Genomic DNA, 8,178 nt, shown 5'->3' on the forward strand with positions numbered 1-8,178 from the left:
TCTGGAATTGAACCCACACCTGTGCTTTCCAGACAAACAAAATACAGGCATATGAGTTGAACATTTACCTCAAGTAGATACACTCCTTGGAGAGAACAAGCATGGGAGAAAGAAGGGCTGCTTATGCACAGGGAGACAGCTCAGGGGGCAGGAGTGTATGCAGGGATGGACACTATGAAGAGGTAACTACAGGGAGGAAGTGGGAGGGGAGCTGTTGTATTTTGGTAAACTGCGGTCAATGTCATGAGACAAAGTATATGTGAACTGCTGTATGGAAATTGAATTTGCTCTGAAAATCTTCACCCAAATCCCAATTTAAAAAAATAAATTAAAAAAAAAGTATAGGATGATGACTGGAAAAATAGCAAACACATAGAAACGGAATAACACATTCCTTGAAAATGACTGGGTAACAGAAGAAATAAAAAATATGAAATAAAAAAATTCCTGAATCAAACGAGAATGAAAACACAACATACCAAAATCTTTGGGATGCAGCAAAAGCAATGATCTGAGGCCAATATATAGCAATAAATGCACACATCAAAAAGGAAGAAAGAGCCAAAATCAATACCTTCACATCTTCAACATTTAGAGCAGAGAAAAAACACCTATAGTCACCAGAAAAAAAGAAATAATAAAGATTCTAGCAGTAATAAATAAAATAGAAAGTAGACAAAAGAAATAATCAAGTCTAGAAGTTGATTATTTGAAAAGGTTAATAAAATTGACAAAACACTGGCAAATTTAACAAAGGAAAAGAGGGAGAGGATACAAATAACATGAATAAGAAACGAAATGGGTGACATCACAACAAAACTAACAGAAATGTAAAGGACAATATCAGAGGATACTACGAAGAGCTATGTTGTTGTTGTTGTTGCTATTTGCCATCGAGTCAGACCCGACCCATAGCAACCCGTCCTTGGGTTTCCGAGGCAGTATCACTATGGAAGTTCATTGTCCATCTTCCTTCCGAGGAGTGGCTGGTGGGTTTGAACCGCCAGTCTTCTGGTTAGCAGTCAAGTGACTTCAGCACTATGCTACCAGAGCTCCCACGAAGAGCTATACTTTTAATTTGAAAATCTATGAGTCAGGTGTAACTCGAGGGTACATAACAACAACAATAACAAAAGAAATGGACAGATTTCTAGAAACATACTCCTTACCTAAACTAACAGAGGCAGATGTGGAAAATTTAAACAGACCCATAATAAAAGAAGAAATTGAACAGGTCATCAAAAAATTACCAACAAAAAAGTGCCCTGGCCCAGGTGGTCTCACTGGCAAATTCTACCAAATGTTCAGAGAACTGACAGCAATCCTACTCAAACTATCCCAGAATATACAGAAGGATGGAATCCTCCGAAATTCATTTTATGAAGCAAGCATAACCTTGATACCAAAATCAGGGAAAGACATCACTCAAAAGAAAAACTATACCCCAATATCCCTCATGAATATAGATGCAAATATCTTCAACAAAATACTGGCCCATAGACTCCAACAACATATCAAAAAATAATAATAATAATTCATTATGACCAAGTGAGGTTTGTGTCAGGTATACAGGATGGTTCAACATTAGAAAAACAATCAACGTTATCCACCACATAAATAAAACAAAGGACAAGAACCACATGATCATATCAATCAATGCAAAAAAACCATTTGATAAAATCCAACACCCATTCCTGATCAAAACTCTCAGAAAAATAGGAATAGAAGGGAAATTCCTCAACATAATAAAGAGCATATATGTAAATCCAACAGCCAACATTATTTTCAATGGAGACAGACTAAAACCATTGCCCTTGTGAACAGGAACCAGACAAGGATGCCCTCTATCACCACTTCTATTCAACATTGTATTGAAGTCCTAGCCTAGGCAATAAGCCAAGAAAGGGAAATCAAAGGCATCCATATTGGTAAGGAAGAAGTAAAACTATCTGTATTAGCTGATGATATTATTGTATACATAGAAAACCCAAGAGATTTAGCAAGAAAACTACTAGAAGTAATTAAGAGATTTAGCATAGTGGTGGGATGCAAGATCAACATCCAAAAATCAGTTAGATTCCTCTCTACCAATAAAGAGATTGCTGAAAAAGAAATAAGGAAGTCAATTCCATTTTCAATAGCTACCAAAAAAATAAAATACTTGGGAATAAATCTCACTAGGGTCACAAAACACCTGTACAAAGAAAACTACAAATCACTACTCCAAGAAACCATAAGAGATCTACATAAATGGAAGAACATCCCATGCTCGTGGATAGGAAGATTGAACATTGTGAAAATGTCAATTCTACCCAAAGCAATCTATACATTCAATGCAATCTCAATCCAGATCCCATCAGCATTTTTTAAAGATATGGAAAAACCAATCACTAATTTTATATGGAAAGGAAAGAGATCTCGAATAAACAAGGCACTGTTTATTGAAGAAGAAGAACAAAGTAGGAGGTCTCACACTCCCAGATCTCAAAACCTACTATACAGCCACAGCAGTCAAAATAGGCCTGGTAGTGGTACAACGACAAGCACATACACCAGAGGAACAGAATTGAGAACCCAAAAACAGATCCCTCAACCAATAGCTAGCTGATTTTTGACAAAGGGCTGAAATCCATTAAATGGGGGAAGAGATGGTCTCTTTAACAAATGGTGCTGGCAAAACTGGATATCCATTTGCAGAAAAATGAAACAAGATCAGTACCTCACATCATATGCAAAAACTAACTCCAGATGGGTCAAACACTTAAAATGTGAAACGTAAAACTATAAAGTTCCTCAAGGTAAAAATAGGGGAAAATTTAGTGGCCCTAATATATGGCATAAATAGACTATCAAGCATAACCCAAAATGCACAAACAGCATAAGAGAAACTAGATGAATAGGACCTTCTCAAAATTAAATTTTTATGTGCTTCCAAGAGTAAAAGGAGAACCTACAGATTGGGAAAAAATATTCGGCAATGACATTTCTGACAAGGGACTTATCTCTACAATTTATAGAAAACTCCAACACCTCAACAACAAAATGATTAACAATCCAATTTAAAAATGGGGATGAACAGACACTTTACCAAAAGGATATTCAGGTGGCCAGCAAATACATGAAGAAATCTTACGATCATTAGCCATCAGAGAGATGCAAATCAAAAGAACAATGAGATACCATCTCACTCCAGCACTGATGGCAAAGTTCAACAAGATAGAATGTAGCAAATGCTGGCGAGGATGTGGAGAGATTGGGACTCTCATACACTGCTGGTGTGACTGTCAAATGATGCAACCACTGTGGAAAGCAGTATGGCAATTCCTTAAAAAGTTGGAATTAGAAATACTCTTTGACCCAGCCATCCCATTACTAGGTATATATCCTAAAGAACTGAGAGCCAGGACAAGAACACATATATGCATACTCATGTTCACACAGCCCTATTTGCAATAGCAAAAAGATGGAAACAACCCAGGTGCCCATCAACAGAAGAATGGGTAACCAAACTATGGTACATACACAGAATGGAATGTAAAACTAAAGAATAATGTAGGATCTGCACAACACTGCATAACATGGATGAACTTGGAGGACATTATGCTAACTGAAATAGTCAATTATAGAAGGAAAATATAGTATTAGTTCATTATTGTAAAAAGTCAAGGAAATGTTTATATATGGAAGGATATTTTCTTTGTTGGTTACCACGGGTGGTAGGGGAGGGAATACTGAAAAAAAAAATGTATTGACCCATGTCACTTTAGCTTTGTGTATTTCACTGTACTTAAATTATATTTCAATAAAATGTATTTTTTAAAAATTTCCATATCTTTGCCCCCATTAGTTCTATTAATATGGACATTCTTACACCACATACAAATACGTATGTAGAAATACCATCCGCCAACCTTATATATGGTCATGGTATATTCCGTTTTGCCTAGACATACCTGGTCATTCAGCCTGTCTACCTGTAGATTGCTTGTTATTATGGAAAATGCAATAATGTATGTGTAAAAGTGTTTATCTTTGTTGTCTGTACCTCTTTTATACCTCTCTGCATACACTTAAGTAGTATTTTTTTTAAATGTTTACTTTTATACTATAGAAGACTGAGTGTTTCTCCAAAATACGATTTATTTTAGTAGACTTAGTCTATAGTGTATTCATACAAGCTTGGGTTTTCATGGCATTCTTCTCACCCAAACTCAAGTGAATATCTACAGAGAAAAAACAGCTATTGAAATCAGGGACCAGAGGACAATTTTTTTTAACCCTTTCATGACCCATGGGGCATATATTACCCACCAACATTTTCAGCCTCTTGGACTTCTTGGGAAGCTGCTATCCCATTTATAGTACATGCTGCCACCTGGCAGGAACCTTTAAAACTGTGAATCTGAAGAAATAGGATTCACTGTACCAATCATACCACCAGAATCTACTTGGGACATATGTGTTCCACATAATTGTATCAACATCCATATTACCTCAAAAAAATCTATTTTCCTTGATTTTAACATGCCTTCCATTACTGACAACACATTGTATCAACAAAAAATTCAAAGTAGAAAATAACTCGGTCATGGAAGTTTGACTCTAGATACATTAGTACCAAATGGCATTTTATCCACCAAAGAAACAAACTAAACCCACTGCAACTAAGTTGATTCTGACTCATAGCAACTCTATAGGGCAGAGTAGAACTGCACCAAAGTTCCCAAGACTATAAATCTTTATGGAAGCAGATTGCCTCATCTTTCTCCCACGACCAACTGGTGGGTTCCATCCACTGACTTTTCCATTAGCAGCTGAATGTTTTAACCGTTTGGGTATTATCCTGGCCAGGAAGTTTTAAAAGAAGTGTGACCTGAGAGAGACTCATAGAGGAAGCAGATGCTTGTAGCGAGAGATGGATGTTGCTGTCTTCATACTTGAATTCCAGAACATTACTATATTGTTTGCTCTGAGGTGGGCATAAGCTAACTTTTTGTGCTTCCAAAATATTCTCCCAAATGAAGTGGAGATTATGTTGCTATATCTTTTGGGGTTGAAAGGACAAGTCTTAAACTTGAAAGACAAAAACAGTGATCTTAAATATAGCTTAATGAGTATCTCTGTAGAATATATTGTGATTTTTAAGTACCTTCTCAAATTTATGAGTGCATGGTTCCTATAACATGAGACATTGCCCTCTACTGTACTTTGAGGAGAGATTGAGAAATCAGCTGTCAGTGATTTCTCGGGGATCTCGGAAGCTTTAGTAATGAAAGCATTTTCCCTCATTGGGTCAAACTTAGGAGGAGGAGAAAAATCTGCTGAGTTTGTGTTTTTTGTGGCAATAAGCCAATTTTCCTTTCCATATGTTGTTTGCCCTGGGGCACTCTTATAAGGTAGATGGAATTTATTTCCATTGAAGGAGAAGTCTTAGAGCTTAGGAAAAAAAACAAAAAGAAAATGAATGAGAGAGAACGATATGATTAGTTATTCACTATGCTCTGCAAAAGAATTTAAAAATTGGGAATGGAGACTGAGATTAGGAATGTGCACAAATTTAGGCTGGCATTTGGGAAGCAAGTACAGATTTTCTTGCTTTATTATGCAAAATAGGTTGCTGGAAGGTCATGAATAATATAGATCAAAGCCAGGAAATTTTTGTTTGAGGTGCAGACAATCACTAAGATCACAGTCTAGTGGTATTTCGGACAAAGAAGTGACCCATAGTTTGATTAAATACTCTGATGAGTGAAGTAGAGATAACCATAAAGGAAGCATGTTGGAGGGATTTGAGGCCTTGTAGGGAGAAAGACTCTCTGGAGGAAATCCTTTCTAAGGCAAGATTTAAATAACGAAGGCAGAATTTCAAATACAGGAATGGGACAGGTAAAGGTGGGATGATAGGCTGGTATGGGGAACATGGAGGAAGAAACGTTTACGCAAAATATAATTAAATGGGAGATGTATTCCAGGAATTGAACGTAATTTAATATTATATTAGGCATAGTGCATAGTGGGGTGTTCAAGGGGTGATTAAGAGAGATGGTGAAGCTAAAGATGTACATTTAATTATGAAGGACAAACTAAAGATTTATCTAAGAACAATGGGAAATCAATAAGGGTTTTAAGAAGGAGAATGACATGATTTGATTTGTATTTTACAAATATTTTGGCATCAGGATAAAGAATAGATTGGAGGGGTCAGGAGGTGAAACAGCCCACCAGTAGGCAGCTGTTGCAGTAATCAGAGACAGGTAATAATGACCTGAATTAAGATAGTGGTAGTAGAGTAGGTAGATGGAATTAGGAAGTTAAATTAATAAGATTTGATAATTGGTTACAAGAAAAGAGTGAGGGAAAATATGAAGTCCAACTTTTCCCTAGGTTCATGGCTTAAAGAGCTGGTAGATGATATGTCAGTTCTCTAGGAGGGAACCCAAGTGAGTCGCACCAGTGTTCTTTGGACATGCCATCCTGTCTCCCCTCTATCACAGGTCATGTTGTGTTGAGAGGGACTGTTGGGCAGCCAAAAAGCAGCTATGACTAGGGTACAATAAGTCAACATTTCCCCAAGATAGTCCTGGCTTATGACTATTGTCCTGATATCTCATCTGGCTTAGCATTTTACTGGAGAAAGGTGTCTTGGGTTGGACCATTAATTATGGTCATCCTATCTATGAGTGACTGTCCTTAGAAGGAAAAATGCCCTTTTTCTTTTCTTGAATACAAATTTTACTGAGATGTGAAGTCATAAGCTACTACTATGCAAAGGGGATGAGTGGGTAGAATAATTTAGTCATGAATAATTGATTATATTATTTATCTGTCTACAGTAATTGTAGTAGAAATTCTAAGTTATATTTATCCTGCCTAAAAAGTTAACTACTTGCTGAATTTTTGAAATTATTTTGCCCCAACCTTGTTTTTGTTGTTGTTATGCACCGTTGAGTCGGACCCAACTCATAGTGACCCCGTCTTGAGTTTCTGAGACAGTATCACTATGGAAGTAGATTGCCCCATCTTCCTTCCAAGGAGTGGCTGGTGGGTTTGAACCGCCAGCCTTCTGGTTAGCAGTCAAGTGCCTTAGGCACTACGCTACGATTCTAAATACTACAAGAGGGTGTAATAAACCATTGATGTGGCTGAGCTTTTTTTTTATGTGTAGATGTGATTCATTATAGATGAGATTATTCTTAGGGTGTAATCGGGAGAAACCCAATTATATCCTAAAGTGCATAGTTGTCTAAAAAGAAGATTTTCAGGATATCTGGACATAATTAAACTATTCTATAGCTCTTTTATAATCTCAAAAATCTACTTAAAAGCTTTATCTATAAGCTTCATTTATATATTTATCGTCCATCTCCTTCCAGAAATTATCCAAGATAGCTCAGCTCTATTGGAAGCCAATTTTTGGTAGAAGTTGGTATGTTTCTGGGATAACTTATATAGCCTGCCCTGTTATTTCACTTTCAAACAGATTGCATTCCAAAAATGCATTTGAGGGTTGGCTCTTTGGAAGACAGAATTCATTTTTCTTTCAGAAACATTGAGGTGGTTGGGTTCTCTGCCTAGTGCACAAAAACCTGGTCAACATTGTATATATGCTATTTGCTTGAATTCTAGGTCCTAAAAGTATTACTGAGGAGAGCGAAATGAAGAGAATCTTATCCCATTTTCTACATAGAGAGGACAATTCTGGAAATGTGAAGTCTTGCTTTCACCATCCTTTTCTGCATGTTTCTCTTTCCTGCTGGTGTTTCTCCAGGGCCCCATGCTACCCCAAGTCCTTCCTTCCTGGCTTCTCTCCATTTGGACCTGTTCCAATTCCTAAAAATGGTGACATTTCTTAATGAGTTACTTCTTCCTTCCCTAATAAAACTCTCATGCCCTTAGTGTAGTTATTTTAACTTTTTATTAATGGAGAGAGAAAAACAAAACATTCGAATTGAACACCCATATGTGACCAAAGGATTCTGAATATTTGCAGAACTCTTTAAGAAAAGACAGGGAATACATTCAAACATTTATTTCTTTTTGGAAGAATTTAATGCATTTTAACAATAGAAAGGGAGGAAAACTCAGATTAGTATAAGGTATTTTGGACCCCACAACTCATCTGTCAGTTGGTTGTATTGTGGTGGCTGTGTGTTGCTATGATGCTGGAAACTATGACAC

Source organism: Orycteropus afer, unplaced genomic scaffold (genome assembly GCF_000298275.1).
Source record: "Orycteropus afer afer isolate SDZICR_OR568_19922 unplaced genomic scaffold, OryAfe1.0 scaffold00129, whole genome shotgun sequence".
In the NCBI taxonomy this organism is placed as follows: domain Eukaryota; kingdom Metazoa; phylum Chordata; class Mammalia; order Tubulidentata; family Orycteropodidae; genus Orycteropus; species Orycteropus afer.